This window comes from Eleutherodactylus coqui, chromosome 9 (assembly GCF_035609145.1).
Source record: "Eleutherodactylus coqui strain aEleCoq1 chromosome 9, aEleCoq1.hap1, whole genome shotgun sequence".
Taxonomy (NCBI): Eukaryota; Metazoa; Chordata; class Amphibia; order Anura; family Eleutherodactylidae; genus Eleutherodactylus; species Eleutherodactylus coqui.
The window spans coordinates 39,811,216-39,827,520 of record NC_089845.1 but is presented as its reverse complement, the minus strand read 5'-3'; the positions used below and the strand labels follow the sequence as shown (position 1 = coordinate 39,827,520).

Genomic DNA, 16,305 nt, shown 5'->3' with positions numbered 1-16,305 from the left:
GGAGACTGTACTGATCACCCACAGCAGTTCCTGGACCACTTGTACTGCAGGGACGGTATTGCAGCTTCCGGACACCAGGGGGAGCTCATCACAGCAGACTCGCACAGCAGGGACAGGGCTAGGTCTTACTTTCAGGGGAAGCCTTATATTTAGCACTTCAGCAAAACCTCTATTAGGTCTTATTTTTGGGGGATGTCTTATTTTCGGGGAAACCCGGTAATTGGTTACTTAAGCTTCTTGCCAAATAAGCTTTTGTGATTCTGAAACTTGATAAAAGATTGATGAAAGGTCTTAATTACTGATCTGATCTTGTGTTTTTATTGATTCAACAAGGTGAGCATGCAGGTAGATTGCTATTTGCATATTTTGGGGAGGTGCACAGTTTGGGCTATTCATATGCTTGTTTGACTATTGATGAATTGTTGCTGGATTTCATTTACTAACAGTTATACCAAACTGTGAGCGCCGGAAAAATAAATAGCAAAAAAGTAATGGTGGAATAGTTTTTTTCTCTGCTGCCAAGAAAATATTCATAGGTTATTCAACACATTATATGTACCCAGCATTGGTTTGTATAAAAACTAGAATTCATCCTGCTAAATACAAAGTGTAATGCAGCTGCATTGACAAAAAAAAATGTAACAATTTATAACCACTGGAAGACAAAAGAGGAAACTATTTATAGTCTCTTAAGGGCGCCCACCCACTGGCGTTTTTTTACCTGTGTTTTGCGTTTTGCGTTTTTCCTGCACAGGCATAGAGATAAAGTGTGCTCATGTCCACTGGCGTTTTTAAAATCGCCCCGCCCCGCAAAATCGCATCGCAGCTGTCCTTACACTCTGGCTCCTTTTTTTAATCTAACTTCTCCCATGGTTTTCAATGCTCCCGGAAAAAACGCAACGCAACGCAATTCGCACGCGCCGCGTGGCGTTTTTGCAGACAACATTACTGAAGACTGTGGAAGGGCGGGCATTCTTCACAGGTGCTGTAGGGTGTGTTGGTATAGAAACGCTATGCAACGTTTTAGGATGAGACATTCTCCGCGTTTTGCATTAAAAAAACGCAGCGAAAAACGCAAACGCGTAGATGCGAAATCGCTGCGTTTTTCACGCACTAACAACGCAAACGCCAGTGGGTGGGCGCCCTAAGGCTAAAATTATTTATGTCTTTAAGGGGTTAATAAAGCACTTCAAGAGAATGAGCTCTGCACCAAATATATTAACGAGACCTAAATTCAAAATCCACAACAAAAAAGTGACATTTACAGGAGGAGTTTTCCTCCATTCTTAACGTAAAGTGCTGAAGTCTTTATTAACCCTTTCCAATCCACTGTCTGACGTCTGAAGACATTCTGATTGAAGGCATTACAGCTTCGATGTCGGAAGACTTCCGGCAGGGTATTCTTACTGTATATTACTGGCTGCTCTGTCAGGGGCCTCTCCAGCATGTCCCACATCGCAGTACTGGCTCTAGCCAGCAGATGGCGCCATGGTAAAATAGCAGAAAGAGAAAGCCCCCTAGGAAACCCTGAATCCAAAATTGGATTGTAAAGGGTTAACCCAACTGCCACAACACACAAGAATTATGTCTTCCGTAAACTATATAAGCAATAGTGGCATGTGGGCAAAGCCCAGTGGGACACATTTACTAGTCCCGTCTAACAGTTTCTATAAACGTAGACTAGGCAGTTTTAAAAATGTGCCAAATTTATCAAAGTGGCTTAAACTGGATGGTAAATTCGTTGCATCTTTAGACACCTTTGTCTGACTTTATACCACCTCTTGGTTGGTCTACTTTGTACCAGATTTTAGACGCAGTGTTGTGTTGTATTCCATGCCTTTTCTGTTAAGCTCCATCTACATCTCTTTCCCACTAAGCTATGGCGTCTTGTCGCACGAGTTACATAACGCGTCTAAAACGCAATAATGTGGTGTAACACATGTAAGCCAGTTTTTTTGGCAGAAACTGAGCCAGAATTTGGCAGATTTAGCTTAGTAAATCTCCCCCACAATGCTGCTTTTAAAACTTCAGAATTAAATGCTTATAATAGCCCTCCTTTAACACTCCTAATTCTTTCTTATGAGTCTTGTTGAGTGTGTGCACCCACTGCAAATCGAGAAGAAGAAAAAAAAAAGACTGTCATTGGTCAGTAATTATATCATCATTACTATAATCAGACTTTATGAGCTTAAGTAACTTTCCTGTTTTACTCTGGCCATTCCATTCAGTACATTTCCATGTGGTGTGGTTTGGCAGGACTCAAAAGTGTGGCAGGCTGTTGCTCCGAGCTGTGGAACAAAGAGCTAGTCCCTGCTGCTGGCATACCTGAGGACCACATATATAGATATAATTGGACCCAGCTGGTGCCCACGCTTGCCAGGTTTAACAAGCTTTTGTGTGTGAATATAAACATTTCATAACCATTTCTGAAAAAATGCAATAATAACAATATTACGGTCTTCCACTTGTGTGTATGTATTTCTTTTAGCTGTTTTATTTTGGTTTACCAAAATGAACATCTTCTGGAAACCTATGCATTATTTCAATGAGGACAAAAATTTATATGACATGGCTGACCGACTTGAAGATTAACTGTGAGCAAACCAGGAATAATAAAGAGACAGTTAACAGAAACATTTATTTTTTGAAAAAAACATATTTTTCGCCCAAAAGTTTATATTTGTACAAGTCAAACAAGCAAATCATAATAAAAGTGATAATCACCCCTGCTGCCTCTATCCTCTGCCCTGATGGAAAACCTTCGAGGTTTAAGTCCATTCTTTTTTAAAGAAACTTATATTAAGCCCAGATAAACAGAAGTAGTTGGCCCCGCAGGTGCCCATCACTGTGGTATATCACAGTGCACAAATACAAAAAAAACAACAGTCATCATTAATTCTGTATGTGCGTACGTTCCTCCTATCACATAGTATTTGGTTATAAAATTTTATTTTTACTTTGTCAACTGTTGCTAATCAAAAAACTATAAAGAAAATAGGGACCTCAAGGCCGGAGGGCAAGTGCAACAGAAAGAGAGAAAAAAAAAGGGAACTAACAAAAACTCCCAAACTTCCCCCGAACAACAGAGTGCAACAAAGTAAAAAAAAAAGACAGATGAAGTGGGTGTCCTCCAACTTATTTCCCCTCAATACCTAGGAAGACATTTCCATTGCCATCGCAGGGAAGTTCACCCAGTCACAAGAAATTCTTGTCGAATTTCTCCTGGCACTTTGGGACTGCAGAATTTACCGCCTGGACCTATCTGTTCCTGGTCGGCCTCCCAGTATGTTTCCAGTTTAATAAAATTACTTTTTTGGCAGTAATTTATATAACGTGTGAGTTGCTGCAGCCACTTGTAGGTCTCCAACAAGCCCAAAGAGACAAACTCAGGTGTGCATGATCCTCAGGGCCCCCAAATGTGTTTCCAAGAATGTGATTAAGTACCTCCAATAGTCTTGCAGGACAGTGCACCCCCAAAACACATGCATGATGGTCCCATCAGCAACTAGACACCGTTGGCATATCGCCAAAGGGAGCAAACACAAAGTATGCAGCCTATAGAGGGCGTAGTTTATGCAGTGCAGGAACTTGACCTGGATGACCCTGACCAGAACCTTTTAGTATGTCTCCATCTTTCCCCGATAACAGATCGGGGATATTAGTAACCCATTTTGGCGTGGTCTTCTCACTTAACGGGCCAAGATGTTGCATTAAATGGGCATAGAAACTAGACAATGGTTTAACAAGATTACACATCTGTGCCAAGCCCTCCAGCCACATCAGAGACAGTGGTATGGATAGGCCTCCAAATTGAGTCCTGATTACATCCTATAGCTGGTAGTATCTAAAATAGGAATAGTCAGGCAGGTCATGGGTTATCTGCAGTTGTAGGGAAGTGCAGAAAGTACCCTTACTGACTATGCCGGAGAGGACATCATCGCCCCGAAGTCATTGAAAGGCCACAAAACGTCGTAGGTACAGGTTTAAGTATATTCTTCGAGAAACACTTTGAAGAATCAAGATCCAGTGATACGGGGCAATGAAACCTGTGAGTTGAGTTCCAATTGTGAATGAAGTGTCACTATGACATGGCTTGTAGTGGACATACTCCCCCCTCCCCTATGATATGGCTTGTAGTGGACATACTCCCCCCCCCCTCCCCTATGATATGTCTTGTAGTGGATATTCCTGCCCCCCCCCCCCCCCCCCTGGTTAAATGACATGCTCAGTATATAGTATGCATCAGGCCATGGACAGGACGTGACAAGCAGGGATGCCCCCTTTCTATTTAAAGTTCAATCATTGGGGTACATGAACATGCTAAAATACAGATGTTGTATACATGAGTACTCATATCCGATACTGAGGGGACCTAATGCATCCCTACAGTGGACCAGAAAAAAATTACATCACATATTTTAACGCTTTTACATACATAAGTTGAAAATGAATGAAACTGAAGGGATATGAAAGTCACTATATCTAATAAATCTGCACACAAATCAATGTTTACCATATTTTTAATATCCGTATTCTGCTAACAACCATATAGAATTCATTTTCTGGAATTGCATACAACAGCCTTTCCAACAACTGTCAGCCTATAGCAAAATGCCTAGAAAACTGCATATCCTGCTATAATTTAATAATTAAAACCATTTTGTAAGCGTTACATGTTATGTAAATTATACACAATGATAGAGAAACTGGTTCTTAGGATTACGTCCCCCTCTAGCCTTTATGGCGACATTGTATTGAGAAGTCATTGAGCGAACAAGGTTTTAGATGTTCTCTTGATTTCCTTTGTGATGCCACACACGGATTAATGGAAAGTATTATAAAGTTGACACCTTTATTGGCTAACCAGAAAAATTACATGTGTAAGCTTTCCAAGCACAGAAGCCCCTTCATCAGCCAAGTTGTAGAACTGTAAATGTAAATGGGTTAACCAATAAAGCGATCATCTCTGTGGTGCTTTTGCCTTTTCTATACAACAGTAATTCCAGGAGCTTTTATTGTAAGTGAGAGGCAACTGCGATATATATGTAGCTGTTTTTCTTAACTTCTTGTAGTTGCAAGTGGCCACAGTTGTTTGTAATTGGAGGCTGTCACTTCTCCGGTGGCTATGCATTTTAGGCCGCCTGCACACAGGTGGGTCGGACCCCGCATGCGGGATTCCCACAGCGGAGTTTGACCCAATGCCTGGCCGGTGACCCTAGCTTACCTCTGTGCCGTCTTCTCCTCTGCTCCTGAGGTGCCAGCCAACGCACCGGCGCACATGAGCAGTACAGAGGACACCACGGCGTCGCTATGGCTGTGACAAAGCTCCTGCAACCATTCTGCAATGATAATTGTAGAATGGCCACGGACGAACAGCTTCTATTGATTTCAATGGAAACCAGCCATGCGTAGTCTCCACAAAATCGCAACATGCTGCGATTTTCCCCCGCAAGCAGAAAATCGCGATAATTTTCCACTCATGGGCAGGAAATCGTGTTTTCTCATAGCATGCTATGGGCTTGCTTTGCTGCAGAATCCGGAGGCAGAATCTCGCTCCGGATTTCGTAATGCAAATCCTCTTGTGTGCAGGAGGCCTTAGTCTCTTCCACTGACATCATGTCCATCCCGCCAACTTCTGGTTCAGTTACTGTCTGCTGATGCAGTGTGTTAGGGGATAGGCCTGGAATCAGATGCTTGTGTGGATCATGCACTGTATCACTTCCAGTTGCAGCACCTGCGCATGCTCATTGAAATAAGGCTGTCTTCTGACGCTTTGAGAGTTGTCACACAGGTGCGTACATAGTGCAGACTTTCACAAGATGTAGCTGTTGCTAAATGAAAGAAAGATGTGTAGGTACGCATATACCTCCACATCCTGGAAAAAAATTCTCTCTCAGCGCTAGATTTGCAGTGATCTGTGTTTGGCTGCAGCAGCCTGTGACATCCCAAATACAGGCTGCTACAGCCTGTAAGCAATACATCACAGCAGAGACCCTGGAGTTGCCGGTGAGAGACATGGGGAGCCATGAGAGTATTAGCTCGTTTGTTATTTTCCAACATGGGGAGCTGATTTTACAATAAAAGATTGTCAGAAAACCCTTTTAGAGATGAATTTAATTTATTTTACTTAAAGGGGTTTTCCGTGGAAATACTATTGATGACCTAACCATAGGATAGGTCATCAATAGTTGATCGGCCAGGGTTCACCGTTCGGGACCCCGACCGATCAGCAGTGCAGGCACATTCTGTCAGCGTCACAAATACAGAGGTCGGAGTGGAAGCCTCCCAACGACCTACTATGTAGTGGCGGGCACTTGTAACTGCAGGCACGGCTCCCATGGATTTCAGTGAGAGCCGTGCCTGCACTTACAAACGCCGGCCACTACACAGAAGTCGACGCGAAGGCTTCCGCTCCGACCTCTGTTATTGCAGCGCTGACAGCATGTGCCTGCTCAGCTGATCGGTTGGGGTCCCAAGCGGCGGACCCCAGCCTAGGGGCGTAACTATTGAGGATGCAGGGGATGCGGTTGCACCCGGGCCCAGGAGCCTTGGGGAGCCCATAAAGCCTCTCTTCTCCATATAGGAAGCCCAGTACTATGAATAAAGCATTATAGTTGGGGGCCCCGTTCCAGGTTTTGCATTGGGACCCAGGAGCTTCAAGTTACGCCTCTGCCTCAGCCGATCAACTATTGATGACCTATCCTAAGGATAGGTCATCAATAGTATTTGACTAAAAAAACCCTTTAAGTAAGCAGTTGCTGCATTCTTGATGTATTTCCTTTTAATCAGCAGTTTATAAACACTTCTTATCGATTATTTCATTAGTTCAGTGCAACTACTAAAGCATTGTTTGTTATTCGTACCTTATCAGAAATTTAAAGTTATTGCAATAAAATCTGTAACACTTTTGGTGAAAAAAGTTAGCAATGTGTACTTTATATACTGTATACAGACATTTAATAAATAGAGATGAGCGAGCGTACTCGGAAAAGCACTACTCGCTCGAGTAATTTGCTGTATCCGAATATCGCTGTGCTCGTCCCTGAAGATTCGGGTGCCGCTACGGCTCACAGGTGAGTCGCAGCGGGGAGCAGGGGAGAGCGGGCGGGAGAGAGGGAGAGAAAGATCTCCCCTCCGTTCCTCCCCGCTCTCCCCTGCAGCTCCCCGCTCCGTGCCGGCACCCGAATCTTCAGGGACGAGCACAGCGATACTCGGATAAAGCAAATTACTCGAGCGAGTAGTGCCTATCCGAGTACGCTCGCTCATCTCTAATAATAAACCTTCTATCTGTAATAAAAATGTCTAATAAAATAGTTTAGGTTTTCAGAATATAAGCCTATGTGCAAAAGTTATTGAGGTTTTTGCAGTTCTAATAAGCTGAGAAGAGTTAAAAAAAATGGAAAGTTTTGTTGCTGTCTTAGTATTTGAGATATTTGGCACAGGAGCATGAGCTATTTTGAACTTCTCTTACCACCAGACAGAAAAAAAGCATATTTCCCCTATTAAAGAATAGCAGATTTGTACTGAGGTGATTCATGGAGTTCTGGGTTTCTTTAAAACAAATTATCACTCTAGTTCACAGCAAGATTAGCACCCACGACACTGGAGCAATGAACGCCATTGGACAATTTACTGAACCCAGACAGAAATTCTATTCCTGTGACCATTATGGTGAGACATGAACAGAAAGTTGGATCCATAGTCAGGGTAATCAATCTTGAGCTCTGACAGAAAGCCACAGTCTGATCTGTGCCAGTTCTCATACACTGTGACAGACCCCACAGACGACAGTGAATTTTCTGCTAGTTGTTTCACTAATGGTATGAGAGAGACGCCAATGTTTACCCAACCATTTAATACAATATTGACCAGAACAGAGTAAAACTACAGGTATCCTGCACCAGCCGTCTCGCGGAACATATCAGCATCTTTTAAGTAGATTTATAGGATACTATAGTTATAATAAATCAAGTAAGCTAGAAGACATCATTGCCTGTTATGGACTTGAAATATAACAGTTCTGGTAATTCGACACAAAACATAAATCCAGCTATCTGCTGGTAGCTGATGAATGATTTCATAAATTATATACAGTGCTGTGCAAAAGTATTTCACTTTCGGATGTCCTCTGTTACAGTATATTTGCCACACTCAAAGCTTTCAAATCTGTAAAAAAATATATCAGGCAACTATAAGTAAGCACACAAGACAGTTAGAAAACCTACATATCACTCATGTGATTTGTAACTGCCCCCCAAAAAACTTAAACAACTGTCCGGTTGTCCTAGGACTGGGGAGAGTATATTACCTGTAGTTGATATTCACTGCCATCCCTTCCGTTTTTCTGGTACTAGGTCCCATTTTTGGACATCTTTGACACAATCCTTACACTACCTACTCATCCTTGGTGCACTGGAAGCTTTAGACTACCAATACATTATACCTGCTTTCTAATTGGCCAGCACTGCTCGCGTGATCAGCACTAGCCAATCACAGTGCAGTGTATAGTGTGTATCTTGGCTCCAATGAAGGGTCAGCAGAGAAGATCAACTATAAGTAATATAAGCCCTCATCATTGTCATTGGTTGTGATTGGCTGAAGGCACGTGTGTTTTCTGGAGGCGGGGATTTCAAGCCCTGTGTCCAGAAAGCAATGCTCTGCCGGGGACCAGGAGGGAGCGACAGCCTGCAGCAGCGCCGCAGAATGCCAGAAGAAGTGAGTAATGATTTTTATTCTTTGCTCCGCTGTATTCCCGGCGTATAAGGTGACAGTTGGGGGGTCGTCTTATACGCCCCGTCGCCTTATACGCCGGTATATACGGTATATATTTTTATTGTAACACATTTCTGGATGAATTGCAGGGAAGGGCTTATATATTTAAGCCCTTCCCGACAATTCCTCCTGCGATCACCGGCAGCCCATTGCTTTCAGTGGAACCTGCTGTATTGCCGACTCCATTAAATTCAATGGGCCAACATCGTTCTTCTCTGCCACAGCTGTTACAGCTATGGCAGAGGAGAATGATCTTTATGCTGACAGTGGGGGGGGGGGGGGGGCCCACTCTTGCCGCTATTGTGGCTTAATAGTGGGACCTGTGAACTTGAGATGCAGCCCAACATGTAGCCCCTCGCCTGCCCTATCCGTTTCTGTGTCGTTCCCATCACTTTCTTGAATTGCCCTGATTTTCACAAATGAAAACCTTAGCGAGCATCGGCGATATACAAAAATGCTCGGGTCGCCCATTGACTTCAATGGGGTTCGTTACTCGAAACGAACCCTCGAGCATCACGAAAAGTTCGTCCTGAGTAACGAGCACCCGAGCATTTTGGTGCTCGCTCATCTCTAGTCCTATGTTGTCCAAAACATTTCACTGTGGCAGATGTCTTTAGAATGTCATCTGAAACGCCTTAAGGATTTATCTAGATGTTTTAAGAGGCAGAAGATAGAAGTGGTCTCTATCTTGTTACTATGCTATGAATTCTACATCTACCCAGTCTATTTCTCTTTCAAAGGCAGAACAGGTAATGGTCGACGTGAGACCAAATGTCCTTGAGCCAAGTGCCTGGAAACGGTTCTGACAGACACATGGGCCTGCAATGATGGTGTCATCTGTCTTTGGAAAGAGGACAACTAAACAGTTAGAGCTGCTTGTGCTTGTCGGATGATTAGATGATCCTCTCTGCTGGTGGTTTTTTGAGGGCGTCCTGAGCCCGTTCACCTTGTGTGTGCCCTAACACATCCACTGGTCGCAATACTAGCTAAGAGTCTGGTCAGAGCTGCTCAGGTGGGGGACAATTCTTCAATATGACCATCCAGCTTCTCACATCCAAACAATAATGTGCCCCTCTCAGACTCTGGTAACGGGGTGAAATCTCTTCTCTGCGTCGTAGAGGTGTCTAGTGGTCAACAAGCTCTACACAAGCGGAAGAAGAGGTCACTAGACACAAGGAGCCTCTGAGAGCATTTTTATAGGCGAAGGGGGGAACCAGTTTTAGGGTCTCAAATGGCAAGACTGTTCATCTTATCACACCGCAACTCTAATAAATTTGCATATCTGCCTGAGATGTAACTGCAAGCCGAGTTTTGCAGCAAAACCACTTTTTCTAAGGGTGGGAATTTTTTAAGCAAAGAGTGTATATTTTGGTACTTATTACATAGGTATACGAGTATATAGGATGTAAAATACTTTTGTGTATAGCAGACTAAATATTTTCAAGAGTAATACTTATAAAAGGTAAAGATTATTGTATAGTATTGCTCCTATAATGGTTATGCCTTCTGTACACTGTCCTATCTCAAGATATGTGTGTGTTACAGACAATTAGAGAGTAGAATTTGCCGTTCTTTGTACAAAGTTAATGGAGCACAGCACAGCAGGCAAGCTTTTTCCACCAGTTCTGTAAGAATTGAGAATCACAGATACAGGCCGAAAGGGGTAAATGGGGAAAGTGCAGGATGTAAGTCACATATCTAGAAATAGTGTTATTCCTCATTTACACACATGCCAGCTTATTCTGAAAGGTCATCTGTAAAGTTATGTATACTTTAACTACTTAGTTACCATTATTAACTAGTTTTCTTTTATCCAGAAACTCTAAAGGCCCATTCAAACGGGATGAATGTCGGGCAAATGATGACCGACACTTGTCCCCGCACATAGTCGCTCCCGTGCTGCTGACCGGGAGCTAGTAGCACTGGCTCACAGCAGGGAGTCTGGAGGAGATTTCTCTCCTCACTCTCCCCTGCCCATCTCCATTGACTGAACATAGGGGCTGTTCAATACTGAACGGCTGCTATTTACACTGAACGATCATCGTTCAGCTCATCGTCCATCATTTATGCTGCATAAACAATAGACGATAAGCTGAACAATTATCTTTCAGTGTAAACAGCAGCCATTCAGTGTTGAACGGCTGCTATGTTAAGTCAATGGAGAGGGGCAGGGGAGAGCTTGGAGTTAAATCACCTGCAGCCTCCCCACCCCCTGCTGGCTGCTCTTTGAGTGAGCCAGCGATACTAGCTCCCGTGCAACAGTCCGGGAGCGAGTGTATGCTGGGACGAGTGTCGGGCATCGTTCACCGGACATTCGTCCCGTCTAAATAGGTCTCTAGAGGCTATGTATATTTTCACAGCCAGTTTTTATTGTGTTAAAGGTGTTTTTCAGGTAATTTTTATTTATGAGCATTTGTTAGGATACGTCATTAATAAATTGATCAGCTGGGGTCCACCATTCGAGAACCCAACCAATCAGGTATTCGAGTGCTCTGACTCCTGTGTAGTAGCCGGCGCTGGTAATTGAAGGCACAACTCTCATTGATTTTATTTATAACCTATCCTGAGATCCTACTAATTAATAATTTCAGTGTAAAATAGCACATCCAGAATTTAAAAAATACATTTTTTTCTTTTTATGCACACTACCCCTAATAAAACTATATTTCTTAAATAGAAAAAATTAGATCAAAAAACAGCCACAAATGTTGTGCAAATAATGTTCGAAAAAATAACTTGCTAGTTTAAGAAATATTAGGCCCCCTTCACACGGGGGAAATTCTGTGGCGGGATTTCCCGCAGAATTTCCGCCCGTGGAAGCTGCCATTAGATTGCATTAAAAAACACAATCCAAGGCAGACGGACACAATTTGTGCGCATGAAGTCACACACGGAAAACAAATCGCGGCATGTGCTATTTCTGTCACTCCCTGACCGCCGGCTCCACTCTGCACATCAAAGAGCCGGAGCCGCTGGAGAGGTGAGCGCCACACTGGTCCCTGCAGGGGCTTGGGTCGGGTCCCGCTGCGAGAATTCTCGTAGCGGGATCCGACCCGGCCGTCTGCAGGTGGCCTAAAGGGTAGAGCTGTTAAAGTGGTTGTACCACAATTACAAGCATTAAAGATAACTTGCTGATCAGTAGGTGTTTTACTTCCGTGTTCTGCAATATCTGTCACTGCAGGGGTCTTTTCTCCCCCTACACGGATGTCACTGTGAATGGAGTGCTGGCAGAGCATGCTCGGTCTGCGCTTCATTCATTTCAATAGAGCTAACAGAAATACCCAAGCGGGTGCAGCTCGGGTATCTCCAAAGTCCCATTGAAAGTGAATGGAGTGTTAGTGCACTTGCACGACCAGCACTCCATTTAGTCTCCTGTTCAATGTGGTTGTGCATTACTCCCATAGTGAGGAGTACGGAGGACACAGGACCCCCATTCTCTGGATTGGCGGAAGTTTTAGCTGTGAGACCCTTTCCAATCAGCATGTTATCCCTTGTCCTGTGGATAGGGAATAACCTGTAATTGTGGTACAACTGCTTTAAACCTCCCCATGAGCAAAATAGCTAAAAAACTGGTCATTTAGCACCAAACACTTATTTGGTCATTAAAGCAACCCTCCAGGCCTAGAAAAATAAGATGGCTGCACCAGCTTATTTGATTGCCTTATGCACACTGCTGCTGATGCATACTGTACATAGTGTGCTTTAAGTAGTCAAAGAAGTGATTTGGCCATCTTTGCTTCTCCAGGATCGGAGGGTCACCTTAAGGGATTAGTGTGTATAGCTCCTTTGCATATCTGTGCATCTTCATTGTAGCAAATAAATACTGCATCTGTCTGATCTTACAGTCATACTCTCTACACCTACTTCTTGCAAACCTATCAAAAATGTATTAGCAAGAAGTTGAAGTACAGATAAAAGGAGGTAACAGCACTCAAATAGCACCATGAAATATGCCGACAATTAATACATGAAAATGAACTGCAATACTGCTAAATGTACTATGTAAGAAATTGGAGTTCTTAGCACATATTTTAATCAAAGTGTGAGAGCCCATCTGCCAAGGATATGTTATGTTTGAATGGTGTGGGATTGTTCTGTAAAAGGCACCACCAACCACCAAATATAACCATGCTTTTGAAATGTACATGAAGGTGGTGGATAAATGCATTGAAGATTTGCGGTCAGATGTATGTAAGCAACAAATAGTCTGGTGTGATCTGTCTAGAAAGGAACGGCATGTATTGCAGACATTGCAACAGAATACTGAGATTACAATAAAAGTGGCAGATAAAGGTGGAGCCATCATGGTGATGGACACCTCTCAGTATTCATCTGAGGTATACAGGCAATTGATTGATTATGATCCCAAGTTTCAAACTATGGCGATATTATTAACGATGCTCTTCAGAGGCAAATCATTGCTCTTTCTGTAGGATTTATGGATATTAAATGGTTATTTAATAAGCCTTGAGTGAATCACTAAGGCTTTTGTTCTAGAAGATAGCTACCGTGGCATTTAGACTGGCCGGCAGGTCAAACTGACATGTTCCTAGCTGTTCACATATATTCCTAAACATTCTCTCTAAACAACTTATTGTTTAGATTTGCTGTTTCAAGAAGTTAATCATGTATGGTCAACTCTGCGCCTTTGTGTGTTTGGTTTGCATTTTAGATGTTAAATTCCTTATCTTGTATATTTATACTTTGTTTCTTTGACCAATGGTAAAAAATGAATTATAATAGATTTGAATTATTGTAATTGAACAAGTGACTCTATATAAACTGTTGCCTGTCACTCAATAAATAGATTACTTTGGATGTACTTTCCCATGCTGTGTGATTTAATGTTAGTCTCCTGAGCTTAGCTTTCCTCTAATTGAATTTGGACCCCAATAGCATATCGTATAGTCTTAATACCTCAATACAGCATGATAAGGGGCTACAGGTAGTTAGAAATAGATTAGAAGGAAATAAAAATGTCATCATTGAGTTATTGGATGTTATACTCAGATGCAATTATTTTGCTTTTGGGGATGACATGTACATACACAATTGTAGTACTATGATGGGGTCAAATGTGGCCCCAATACATACCAATACTTATATGGCAGACGTTGAGGATTGATTTTATCATAGCTCCCAGGTGTATAGGTTTGTGTTTACCTGGATGCATTATATGGATGGCACATTTGTAATTTGGAGGGGTAATATGCCCACATTGGAGTTGTATCTTGATTAATTGAATAATATTTACCCTGAATTGAAATTTACTATGGTTTATTCTAAATCATTGTTTCAGTTTCTCCACACACTGCTCTATCAAGAAGATGACAAATTACTGACAGATCCATACAGGTAGGACACTGATGGTCATAGTTTTTTGTCCTTTAAGAGTTTGCATCCTAGACTGATGATAAGATCATTACCTTAGAAGGAGCAGGAACCTGAAAGATTGATGAAATCTAATGTTGGTGGTAGATTGGCACAGAGTAAGCAGACATTTTTAACTCGGCCAATGTGGGGTGACTTTCCTTGCCTAGAATGCAGCCGTTGCAATAGTATCTTAAAGAGTAATGCTTTTTCTCACCCTTCTTCGGTTGGAAGATATATTATTAAAGAATGATTCATGTGCAGATCCGATTTTATCATTTATCTTTTACAGTGCCCTTGTGGAATATTATGTGTTGGAGAGACCACAGGTGAATGCAGGCTCAGGCTCAATGGTCATGAATCTTCTATTAGGACTGCAAAAGTGGAATTACTGTTCCCAAAACATTTCTTGTAGGCAGAACTTAATGTCGGTCAACTTACATTTCACATCACTGACCGTGTTCCTCCTCTCAGGCATGGGGCAGATAGAGAAAGACTTCCGAAACAAACGGAACTCAGGTGGATACATGAACATGACACTTTAAGCCCCAAAAGGATGAATGTGGATTTTAATTTGAAACCACTTATGTAACCTTCATTTGGCCCTGAATACCTGTTTATTTTTTTGTTTATTGCTTTTTACATTTTTTTTTTTTCATAATTTTTGGGGAGATTTTGTTACCCTGATCTGAGTTAGTAGAGTACCTTTTTGTATGATCTTTGATGGACTGGCATTTCTATGGTTTTAATAACTTGTCATCTTTTATCTATTTTTTAGGAACTGGATTATTGGGTATGACGTGCCTGTGTTGGCAGTAAGACTCCATTCCCAAGGATGAAGTGTGGATTGGACTGTGCTCTTCTCACTTCTGGCTGCACTACTATGTTATTTATTGCATTTACCATCCAGACAGCATGAACTGTTATAGTTGACACTCCTAGAGTCTAAGTATGGATTTTGACCAAGTGTGCATGCCTCAGACGGTTTCGGCCATGGCCCTGGGCTTTATGAATGGCATAGTATGGTGGTATTTACGAGACGTCACACCACTATACACTGACTGGATGGCACACAGAGGCTCTTCTTGTAGAGCCCCATAAGTTAATGAAGTTGGGCATATCTGCAGAGAACTTTTACAAATGACATGTAGTATTGAGGAACATTTAATGGGGTCACATGGAGATGAAGGGTGAACCGTGAGCAGCATGCACACATGCTTTTGAGCTATTGAACTAGTATAATATTTGTTTGTATATGTGAAGGGAATAGGTTTGTATATTCAGCAGGTGTTAATGCCCAGCTTGTCCACCTCCCGAGGGAGGGATATTTATATGTTCACTTTTTGTAACAGGTTTAGCTTGAAATAGGCAGTTTTTGTACTGAAACATTGCATTTTCACTTTATTGTAATGGACCCTGTGTAATAAAAGCAACCTAAAAGAAGTCCTGGATCTCTGTCCTGTGATGCCGTGGCCCTCTCTGTGTGTTAGATGCAAAAACATACACATTACCCCAAAACAACAACCATGAACCTCCTTCCTATATACTGTATCTGTGCTCTTCAAATTAGCATCCTTTTAATCAATACAATTCCCAAACTTGTTTTGTCCTAGATGTATTTGGCGACTAAAACTTTGTTTGCGAAAGTATACATACTGCAGCATTTAGGACTTTTAGGCATTACAAACTAATCTTACTTGCTATTAGAATAAAGTGTTTTTTTTATATTATAGTACTGCAATCTCTTTGTAGTTTAAAATAAATAAATGTATAAAGGCTTATGTTATGATAGAACTGAGATACAAAATGTGCAAGATATCTGATTTTTATCTTGTTCCCCAGTCATCAGGCATTAATTAACTATGTTGCTTTGAGCAGATAGTAAGTAGGTTGGGATTCTTTCAACTAATTGTCAGCCAACCAAAATATGTAAGATTGGCCAATCAATGACCAATTGGATCTTGCGAAATGAACTTTTCTGGCGTTGCCTGCTGCATCTGATCATATCATGCTACTGTACAGTATATCCTTCTGATAGAGTCATCCAAATCTACCAACTGATCTTCCATAATATCAGCCACTAAAATATCGTGTCTGGGAACAATTTAGAGTATATGACCCAAGAAGTCTGGACATAAAAGGACTGTCTCTCCATTTTGCCCG

The 16,305-nt window shown here is 42.0% G+C and overlaps 1 long non-coding RNA gene across 1 annotated transcript in view; it reads left to right on the top strand.

Moving 5' to 3' along the window:
• The window catches only part of LOC136579019 (uncharacterized), a 41,479-nt gene extending 26,039 nt beyond the window's left edge, over positions 1-15,440 (top strand). The window contains exons 2-3 of the long non-coding RNA XR_010786699.1: positions 14,072-14,127; positions 14,921-15,440. This is a non-coding gene — a long non-coding RNA (uncharacterized lncRNA). The remainder of the gene's footprint in view (positions 1-14,071; positions 14,128-14,920) is intronic.
• The last annotated feature ends 865 nt before the right edge of the window (positions 15,441-16,305 follow it).